General features: G+C 43.5%; 2 non-coding genes across 2 annotated transcripts; both read right to left on the reverse strand.

Moving 5' to 3' along the window:
- Positions 1 to 7,515: 7,515 nt before the first annotated feature.
- On the reverse strand, positions 7,516 to 7,622 carry LOC112082549. Its single transcript, XR_002897221.1, has one exon. It is a non-coding gene; the product is annotated as a small nucleolar RNA R71 (small nucleolar RNA).
- A 3,276-nt stretch (positions 7,623 to 10,898) lies between these two features.
- LOC112082244 lies at positions 10,899 to 11,005 on the reverse strand. Its single transcript, XR_002896897.1, has one exon. It is a non-coding gene; the product is annotated as a small nucleolar RNA R71 (small nucleolar RNA).
- Positions 11,006 to 11,382: the final 377 nt, after the last annotated feature.

Below are 11,382 nucleotides of genomic sequence, written 5' to 3' on the forward strand. Positions count from 1 at the left end.
CGGAGGTTGTATGGATGCGGATGCTTTATGGTTTGCATTCTTAACTTCTCCACCATGCTCTGGCTTGCTACATTCGTACAGCTCCCTCCATCAATGACCATGCTGCAGGTCTTCCCCATGACCAAGCACCGCGTGTGGAAAAGCTTTTCCCTCTGATCCTCTTCTCGGACCGGTTCTTGTGAAACCAGCATTCACCGGACTACTAGTAGCTCTCCTCCGGCCGCATATTCTTCTTCAGGTTCCTCGTCATATTTCGGCTCGGCTTCACTTTCTGCTTCGGATACGACCTCACCAGTGTCTAGAAGGATCTTAGCTCTCTGGTTCGGGCACTTATTCGCATAGTGTCCCTTGCCCCTGGATTTAAACACTCGATATCGCGAGTCCGGGCTGAAGTGACCTCGGGTTTGCCTTTGAAGTCGGCGGAATGTTGACCGGGCTTGGTTTCCATCTTCGGCCGCGTAGGATAGACAGCTTTGTCTTCTCGGTAGGCTGGCCGCGAATTGGATCCGACGGTGAACCTACTTGTTCCCTTGCGTCTGAGTTGTTGTTCCAAGAGAATCGCCTTGTGTAACATCTCATGCATGTCTTGATACTCTTGTAGCTCCATTCGGTCTTGTAGATCTCGGTTTAACCCACTTAAAAACCTCGCCATCGTGGCGTCCTCTGGTTCAAAGACATCGGCTTTGATCATAAGCCTCTTCATTTCCTGGTGATAGTCTTCTACAGACTTGGTTCCTTGAGTAAGTCGTCTGAGCTTGGTATGCAGCTCGCGATGATAGTGCGCGGGCACGAACCGTTGCCTCATCAAAGTAGCTATTTCTTCCCAGGTTTCAATAGGTCGTTCTACATTCCTTCTTCTGCTAATCACGATCTGATCCCACCAATCGATTGTGTAACCATTGAACTCTGAAGCAGCTAGGTTTATCTTCTTCCTCTTCGGAAGATCTTGACATCCAAAGATGATGTCGACCTTCTTTTCCCATTCCAGGAAGGCGTCCGGGTCGCTCTTGCCGTAGAACGCTGGGATCCGGAGCTTCATACCTCCAAGGTCGTTGTCGTTTCGGCTTCTAGCCGGTTCGGCTTCATATCGCTGCTGTGGTCGTCCACCTTCATAACGGGCGTTTGGGTTTCTCGCGGGCATGGCGTTTACTCGGTCACGGATTCCTCCAGCTCGTCCTCGGAATGTTCGGTTGCCTCGCGGTCTCACTCGACTACTACCAGATGAATGGTTATCATCGTAGAAGGGATTGTCGATCTCAGGTTCTTGGTTCCGATCTCGGCGGATGTGCATAGGCTCCTCACGGTTTTGATCGTTCCCCTCCGCCGGCCTCGGCTGACTTTCAAGCCTTTCCATACGTTGGCTCATGCGCTCCATCATTTCGGTGATTTGGTTAAGCTTGGCCTCCATCTCCTTGGAACTATACCAACGCACATGATTACCGTCACGGAATGTATAGAACTCAAAGTCATCCACGGAGAAGTCGGATGACATACAAGTACCTCGCAAAATTGAACAAATACGTTAGTAAACAAATTCCACACAAGTGTTTCTCTCTTTGTTCACTCACTCTCTTAATGACCTCACAACACACTAGAGTTTCTCTCTGGTTCTAAGCAAACTAAATCGACAAATCGATTTAAGCCTTAATCGAAACGGTGAATCAAGCAAGTTGGAAGTTTAAGAGACAAGAAGAATAGATAGAAAGAAAAGAATTCGGATCGTTTTTTCTTTTTTGACTTTTGTACTTTCCTTTTTTTTTTAAGACGATTTACAAGAGAAAGATGAGAAAAGACTGAATTTTAGAAGACAAAGAAAGATAGTACCGAATTCGCAAGTGCGTGGCTCTGATACCACTTGATAAGAGTCTGTCTTAGAAATGTCACACACTTGGCTCGGTAGAGGTTGATAGATCCTTGAGTCCAGACCGCTTCGGTGGAAGAGATGCTAAGGCGTGAGTATAAGCTCGAATATCCTTAGGCCCAATTCCAAAGAAAATATCGAAAACGAGGGGATGGACAAAGCTGAACAAGGGGTTGCGATATCGGATGTTAGGGTGTGAGACAAATCCCGAAATTCTCTAAGCCCCAGATATGACTACAATCTCTCTCTCACTCTTTGTAAACGAAGGCTGCGTCAAGTAGGATGGAACTACTTGATAAACCAAAAACGATCAATGGCTAACCACAAAAATATCGATAAGTTCTTAGAGAACAAAAGAGAAAACTCAAAGATAAATTTTATTAAAAGATAAGTGATGATAAGTCTGAGTACATCGATGCCTTTATATAGAGGCAAAAGGAGACCATCGGTCTTACATAGAGAATTAAAGATAATAAATGAAAATAAAAGATACGTTGAATAACGATCGGACTTCCGGCTGACCCTTCGCATCCTCTCGCTAGACTCTTGAGCTCCTAGTTGTTATACTTGGCTGCGAATCGAACCATGGTCGTGAGATGGGTGTGCCTTAACCTCGTGAAAACCCCATTCAGAAAACCCAGAGAGACAAAACCGAATGTAAGGAAAAAGAGTATTAAAACAACACCCCAACCAGGTCAGTTCGGACCGGAGTACATGATGATGGTCATGGCTTTATGAACGGGTGTTGGGTCGGCAGCTCGGCCTTGACTCCTCAGATTGGTGAGAACTCGTAGGATGGCTCCTGTAAGCATTTTGGTACGCGACCTGGTCATTGGTCTGGTTGGCACGGCCAGGATTTCATTTAGGTCGGCCAATTGGTCTTGTTCCCCGACCTGATCTTCACTTATGTCGGCCACTTGGTCTTGTGCTCCGTCCTGAACCTCGATTTGTACCTCGTCCTTTGTTCCCATCGGTTCCATGATTCTATCAAGTTCTGATCAGATCTAAGAGTACACCATTTCCCACACAAAGCATTTTTTACGTCTATTTACCTTTTATAAGAAAAAGCCCATGAAAAGGACAGAGTATAGAGGGTTGTGGTTGCTAAATTCCACACTCAAAAATTTGTGTATAGTTCTTGGATTAAGAATTTATAACGATGGGCCAGATTTAAGATTTATCTTTGATCAATCAAGTATAGAAATGTATTTGAAAAAACTAGATTTGTATTAATTTACTCGAAGAGAAAAAGAACAAAAATCAACTATTTTTCTAGGGTTTTTCGGAAATAAAAAGTTGTTGATTTCGTGTGACTCGACCTCTTTTTATACTTCTCTTCAAGATTTGAACTGTCTCCGTGTATCTCGGGCCACTTCGTGTTACACCGTCTCCGTGATCTCGGCAATGACCCCAAGCTGTTAGTGGAATATCTTTTACTTTGACCGGATATCTCGGAGCTCGCCAGGTCGCACGTGACAGGTGACACTTAGCTGGTTCGCAAATAACTTGATAGGCTGAATCTTACATTTGAGCTGATTATTAATCTGGCCAAACTCCGAATATTATTTCCAATTTAATCAAATTATATTTTTTTTGAGCTTCGTAGGCCAGGCCACATATGAGAAATCTAGTTCACACAAGAGTGTTACAATGCCCATTAAAAGCCTAAGACAAATTTAGATCAACACATGTCAAAGACACATGTTCTATTAAGAAAACATGGCAAAACGTGGTAAGACTGAAAACAAAAAGCTGCATCGCGGTCAACGACAATCTTATATCCAGTAATCACCAGCAAGTCTCCAACGCCATCTAAAGGCTTCGCATAAACACCTCCTTTCCTTCGCTTTTTTTTTATGAACGGGTGTTGGGTCGGCAGCTCGGCCTTGACTCCTCAGATTGGTGAGAACTCGTTGGATCGCTCCTGTAAGCATTTTGGTACGCGACCTGGTCATTCTGGTTGGCACGGTCAGGACTTCATTTAGGTCGGCCAAGTGGTCTTGTTCCCCGACCTGATCTTCACTTATGTCGGCCACTTGGTCTTGTGCTCCGTCCTGAACCTCGATTTGTACCTCGTCCTTTGTTCCCATCGGTTCCATGATTCTATCAAGTTCTGATCAAATCTAAGAGTAGACCATTTTCCACACAAAGCATTTTTTACGTCTATTTACCTTTTATAAGAAAAAGCCCATGAAAAGGACGGAGTATAGAGGGTTGTGGTTGCTAAATTCCACACTCACAAATTTGTGTATAGTTCTTGGATTAAGAATTTATAACGATGGGCCAGATTTAAGATTTATCTTTGATTTGATCAATCAAGTATAGAAATCTTGTTTGCATTGCATCTTAGATTTAGCAACTAGGACAGTGAGCCTTGAACTCTTTTAGTGATACACTCTCTCGTTAAGGAATATGAACTCCCAATGCATACAACCTCTTTCTCTCATTTGCTATTTTTGCTTGAGTACAAGCAAAGAAAAAGTGTGGGAGAGTTGATATATTCATAATTTGTCATATTTAGGATTGCATTTTTGTCCAAAGATTGAGTCTCATGCATACATTTAGCTAGTTTTGTTAGAGTTTGTCCTTGGTTCTAGCTTTGTCTAGGATTGCATTAGGTCCTAGAGTGTCTTGCATTTTTGGAGTGTTCTCAGGTCATTTGAAGAATTTTGGGAGCAACTTGGCGCTGGGATCGTGGAGGAACCCTCACCCGTGTGCAACAACTCGGGCAGATGGTTTAGCGCAGACAAAACCCTCACTTTGATCGCGTGGGACGAAGGACCTGCAATGCGATTCACCTTTCGGAGTCTTCATCAAGAATCAAGAGGGTCGAGTCTAGTTTCCAGTACACTTGATATCGTCCCATTTGGAGGTGTGAGCTGAAAGTTACGGCGATCGGACGCAGTGCATGTCTCGGAGCTGATAAAAGACCAAAGCAACGCGCGTCAAAGAACTGGCGGAACGGAGCCTTTACCGACGTCGCCTGAGCTCGAGCCCTTCATCAAAGTTTAATATGTATGAGTCTTCTGTCCACTGAAACTTGAATTACACCGTTTAGACCAGTATCCTCGAAGTTACTCTCTGCTGAATGTGAAGTGGTCCGAGGAGCTCTGAATGCTGCGAGATAGTCTTGCGACTTGGTTAACTCGCAACGCCTGAAGATGAATGCCTGGAGGTTGAGCTGCGAGTTGAGAAGTGCGGGTAAGCTATCACTAGATAAGGTCTGAAGCTTCCGGGCAAGAAAAATGCTAAGTCCACAACCGTGCGACTTAGGCATGCGAGTTGGCCGCGCTTGGAACTAAGCCGCACGAAGACTCGCAATCTACACCGACTTGAGCCTGCGACCTGGGAGTAATGGAAACCAAGCCGCACACATCCCTGAAGGTTCCTGCTGCATGGTCGTGCGAGTTAAGGAGTAATGGAGACCAAGCCGCACGAAGATCCGCAATTCCCACCGAGAGAGTGATGCGGCTGAGTTTACAAGGTTTTATCTCGTTCAAGTTCCTCTCCTTGGTTGTGCAACTTGGGCATGCGGCTTGGGACTAAGGGATGACCAAGTCGCACACATACCTTCCCCAGATTTCGCCTTGATCATGCGAGTTGAAGAAGAAAAAAGATTAAGCCGCACAAAGACTCGCAAAACACATCTACATGGGGGTGCGGCTGAGACTAAGTGACTTAAGGCTCACAAGACCGTTTCTTCACCTGTGCGACTTGGGCATGCGACCTGGGAGACTCTTGACCAACTCGCACATTCGTCACCTTATCCACTAAAGCCGGGTCAGGATCCGGTTTGTTCCGGGCTGACCCGGTTCGTTTTTAGAGACATATAAATAGTTTTTAGGGTTTTTTTCCCAAAAAAAAAAAAAGCTTTATTCCCTTTGTCTCTTGCCTCTTTTGTGAAAAGACTCCACTTAAGAAGAGAAATATCGATTTTTGAGTGTTTAATCAGAAGAGTTTGAGAGATCTTTGTGTTTAAAGTTGTTTTCTTCTGAATCTATTATCTCCATCTCCATTCCTCATCATTAATCATGCCAATCTTCTCAACTTCCAAAGGTTTAAGAGAGATTAGTATGATTAGTGAGTAGTCACCTTAATGAGGTTCTAGATGTGTAGGTTAGGGTGCTGAAATGTTAGATTAGGAGTGCTTAGGGCTTGATTCATTGATTCATCTCTCTAAACAGCTGTTCTCTAGGCTAGATCCTTGCACATCACTTGAGATCTAGATTCTAGGAATTTCATGCACCAAAAGTGTTTGATGAAATTCCTGAAAGAGCTGTATTAGAGGTTTAAGCATTTGCTGCATGATGATGTATTGTTATTTGCTTGAATGATCATTTAGAACTGTTTATTAATGCATACTGATTCATATTTCACAAATGATGATTTGGTTTGAAAATGGATTAGTGTAGGGGTTAATACCTTCATGAGAGGATTAACCTAGATTAGAGTTCTTAATCATTTGAATCATGTCTCATCATTGTCATTAGCATTCCCAGTTTAGCACCAAAGCACCCTAGCCAACTATCATGTCTAGAATCTCATGATTCCATCATATCATATTCATATCACTTGTCATAGTTTAATTCTCCTTTAGTCATTAATCATGTTTTAAGTTTGTAGTTGTCATTAGCCAATCAAAACCTCACCTGTTTACTTGAATTGAGAAACTGATCACATAGCTTAGTGTCTATCACCACATTCTTGGATTGATAACCTCTTTGTGCTACTTTGACAAGGGAATTGATAGCCCTGAGACCCTCAAAAGTCTTGTCTATCAATTGGCGCCGTTACCGGGTTGTGGAGTGTTTAGCATTAAACTCTGATCTGTTCTTGAGATCAATTGCTTTCTTTTTTGTTTTTACTGATTCCTTTCAAGTTCTGGTTGTGATTTCATGTGCATGAACACTAGGTCCAGATCAAGAAGCTGTGGTCCACCTTTCCCCTTAAACGACAACATTAATCTTTTGGTACCAAGGAGGAGAAGGGACAGGCGTGGAAGACAGATTGATCAAGCTCATATGGAAGACCAAAGAGAGCATGTGGTGGATATAGAACAACCGGTTCAGGAGCAACAGGCTCAGGGTAATGGAGCTGGTAATGGAGTTGGTCAAGGGTTACATCAGGGTAATGTTCATCAGGAACAGGTGCATCAACAGCAAGCTTATGTCCACCAGGGACAATCTCCAGCTCATCAGCAGAGGCATCAAGCCAATGTACAGCAAAGACAACAGGTGCACCACCAACATCAACCCTTCCAACACCAGCAAAGGAGATATGAGCAGCCACAAGTCTATGTTGGAGAGAATGACAGGGCCAATGCTCATCAGTATGGAGCTGGAATTCAGGCACCACCTGTGAAAAACAACAACTTTGAAGCGAATGCATCCTTGTTGAATATGGTACAGAACTCAAAGTTCCATGGATTAGCAATGGAAGATCCATTGGAACACTTGGATCAATTTGATAAAGTGTGTGACCTGACAAAGATAAATGGAGTTTCTGAAAACAGTTTCAAGCTAAGATTATTCCCCTTCAGTCTGGGTGACAAAGCTCACCAATGGGAGAAGAATCTTGCAAGAGGCTCCATTCAAACCTGGGAGCAATGCAAGCAAGCCTTTCTATCTAAGTTCTTCTCCACCTCCAGAACTGCAAAACTGAGAAACCAAATCTCTAGCTTCACTCAGCACAACAATGAGAGTTTTGGTGAAGCATATGAGAGATTCAGGAGCTACACAAACCAATGCCCACACCATGGGTTTAGTGAGGCTTCTCTTCTCAGCACACTTTATAGAGGAGCTCTTCCCAAGATTAGAAACCAGCTGGATACTGCTTCCAATGGGAACTTTCTGGGTAAGGAGATTCATGCTGCTTGATATATTGGAAGCCTGATATATTCATAATTTGTCATATTTAGGATTGCATTTTTGTCCAAAGATTGAGTCTCATGCATACATTTAGCTAGTTTTGTTAGATTTTGTCCTTGGTTCTAGATTTGTCTAGGATTTGCATTAGGTCCTAGAGTGTCCTGAATTTTTGGAGTGTTCTCAGGTCATTTGAAGACTTTTGGGAGCAACTTGGAACTGGGATCGTGGAGGAACCTTCATTCGTGTGCAACAACTCGGACAGATGGTTTAGCGCAGACAAAACCCTCACTTTGATCGCGTGGGACGAAGGACCTGCAATGCGATTCACCTTTCGGAGTCTTCATCAAGAATCAAGAGGGTTGAGTCTAGTTTCCAGTACACTTGAGATCGTCTCATTTGAGTTGTGAGCGGAAAGTTACGGCGATCGGACGCAGTGCATGTCTCGGAGCTGATAAAAGACCAAAGCAACGCGCGTCAAAGAACTGGCGGAACGGAGCCTTTACCGACGTCGCCTGAGCTCGAGCCCGTCATCAAAGTTTAATATGTATGAGTCTTCTGTCCACTGAAACTGGAATTACACCGTTTAGACCAGTATCCTGGAAGTTACTCTCTGCTGAATGTGAAGTGGTCCGAGGAGCCCTGAATGCTGCGAGATAGTCTTGCGACTTGGATAACTCGCAACGCCTGAAGATGAATGCCTGGAGGTTGAGCTGCGAGTTGAGAAGTGCGAATAAACTATCACTACATAAGGTCTGAAACTTTAGGGCAAGAAAAATGCTAAGTCCACAACCGTGCGACTTAGGCATGCGAGTTGGCCGCGCTTGGAACTAAGCCGCACGAAGACTCGCAATCTACACCGACTTGAGCCTGCGAACTGGGAGTAATGGAGACCAAGCCGCACACATCCCTGAAGGTCCCTGCTGCATGGTCGTGCGAGTTAAGGAGTAATGGAGACCAAGCCGCACGAAGATCCGCAATTCACACCGAGAGAGTGATGCGGCTGAGTTTACAAGGTTTTATCTCGTTCAAGTTCCTCTCCTTGGTTGTGCGACTTGGGCATGCGGCTTGGGACTAAGGGATGACCAAGTCGCACACATAGCTTCCCCAGATTTCGCCTTGATTATGCGAGTTGAAGAAGAAAAAAGATTAAGCCGCACAAAGACTCGCAAAACACATCTACTTGGGCGTGCGGCTGAGACTAAGTGACTTAAGGCTCACAAGACCGTTTCTTCACCTGTGCGACTTGGGCATGCGACCTGGGAGACTCTTGACCAACTCGCACATTCGTCACCTTATCCACTAAAGCCGGGTCAGGACCCAGTTTATTCAGGGCTGACCTGGTTCGTTTTTACAGACATATTAATAGTTTTTAGGGTTTTTTCCCAAAACAAAAAAAAAAACTTTATTACCTTTGTCTCTTGCCTCTTTTGTGAAAAGACTCCACTTAAGAAGACAAATATCGATTTTTGAGTGTTTAATCAGAAGAGTTTGAGAGATCTTTGTGTTTAAAGTTGTTTTCTTCTTAATCTATCATCTCCATCTCCATTCCTCATCATTAATCATGCCAATCTTCTAAACTTGCAAAGGTTTAAGAGAGATTAATATGATTAGTGAGTAGTCACCTTAATGAGGTTCTAGATGTGTAGGTTAGGGTGCTGAAGTGTTAGATTAGGAGTGCTTAGGGTTAGATTCATTGATTCATCTCTCTAAACAGCTGTTCTCTAGGCTAGATCCTTGCACATCACTTGAGATCTAGATTCTGAGAATTTCATGCACCAATAGTGTTTGATGAAATTCCTGAAAGAGCTTTATTAGAGGTTTAAGCATTTGGTGCATGATGATGTATTGTTATTTGCTTGAATGATCATTTAGAACTGTTTATTAATGCATACTGATTCATATTTCACAAATGATGATTTGGTTTGAAAATGGATTAGTGTAGGGGTTAATACCTTCATGAGAGGATTAACCTAGATTAGAGTTCTTAATCATTTGAATCATGTCTCATCATTGTCATTAGCATTCCTAGTTTAGCACCAAAGCACCCTAGCCAACTATCATGTCTAGAATCTCATGCTTCCATCATATCATATTCATATCACTTGTCATTGTTTAATTCTCCTTTAGTCATTAATCCTGTTTTAAGTTTGTAGTTGTCATTAGCCAATCAAAACCTCACCTGTTTACTTGAATTGAGAAACTGATCACATAGCTTAGTGTCTATCACCACATTATTGGATTGATAACCTCTTTGTGCTACTTTGACAAGGGGATTGATAGCCTGAGACCCTCAAAAGTCTTGTCTATCAATTGGCGCTGTTGCCGGGTTGTTTAGTGTTTAGCATTAAGCTCTGATCTGTTCTTGAGATCAAGTGCTTTCTTTTTTGTTTTTACTGATTCCTTTCAGGTTCTGGTTGTGATTTCAGGTGCATGAACACTAGGTCCAGATCAAGAAGCTGTGGTCCACCTTTCCCCTTAAACGACAACATTAATCTTTTGGTACCAAGGAGGAGAAGGAACAGGCGTGGAAGACAGTTTGATCAGGCTGATATGGAAGACCAAAGAGAGCATGTGGTGGATATAGAACAACCGGTTCAGGAGCAACAAGCTCAGGGTAATGGAGTTGGTCAAGGGTTACATCAGGGTAATGTTCATCAGGAACAGGTGCATCAACAGCAAGCTTATGTCCACCAGGGACAAGCTCCAGCTCATCAGCAGAGGCATCAGGTCAATGTACAGCAAAGACAACAGGTGCACCACCAACATCAACCCTTCCAACACCAGCAAAGGAGATATGAGCAGCCACAAGTCTATGTTGGAGAGAATGACAGGGACAATGCTCATCAGTATGGAGCTGGAATTCAGGCACCACCTGTGCAAAACAACAACTTTGAAGCGAAGGCATCCTTGTTGAATATGGTCCAGAACTCAAAGTTCCATGGATTAGCAATGGAAGATCCATTGGAACACTTGGATCAATTTGATAAAGTGTGTGATCTGACAAAGATAAATGGAGTTTCTGAAGACAGTTTCAAGCTAAGATTATTCCCCTTCAGTCTGGGTGACAAAGCTCACCAATGGGAGAAGAATCTTCCAAGAGGCTCCATTCAAACCTGGGAGCAATGCAAGCAAGCCTTTCTATCTAAGTTCTTCTCCACCTCCAGAACTGCAAACTGAGAAACCAAATCTCTAGCTTCACTCGGCACAACAATGAGAGTTTTGGTGAAGCATATGAGAGATTCATGAGCTACACAAACCAATGCCCACACCATGAGTTTAGTGAGGCTTCTCTTCTCAGCACACTTTATAGAGGAGCTCTTCCCAAGATTAGAAACCAGCTGGATACTGCTTCCAATGGGAACTTTATGGGTAAGGAGATTCATGCTGCTCTAGAGCTAGTGGAGAACTTAGCAATGAGCAATGACACTTATGGAGAAGACTATGACAGATCAAATAGATCTGAAGGTTCAAGCTCAGAACAGAGGCTCAGCAGAGAAGTTAAGGAGCTGAGGAGTGAATTGGACAAGTTGAAATTCACCACTCAAAAGCCAATGCACTTTGTAGGAGAGTATGAGGAATCTTCTCAAATCTTTTAGAACATAAGTGAAGAAGGTCTAACCTAGGAGGGGCTTAACTACATTGGGAATCAGAGGT

The sequence above is a fragment of the Eutrema salsugineum genome, unplaced genomic scaffold, assembly GCF_000478725.1.
Source record: "Eutrema salsugineum unplaced genomic scaffold, Eutsalg1_0 scaffold_8, whole genome shotgun sequence".
Lineage (NCBI taxonomy): Eukaryota > Viridiplantae > Streptophyta > Magnoliopsida > Brassicales > Brassicaceae > Eutrema > Eutrema salsugineum.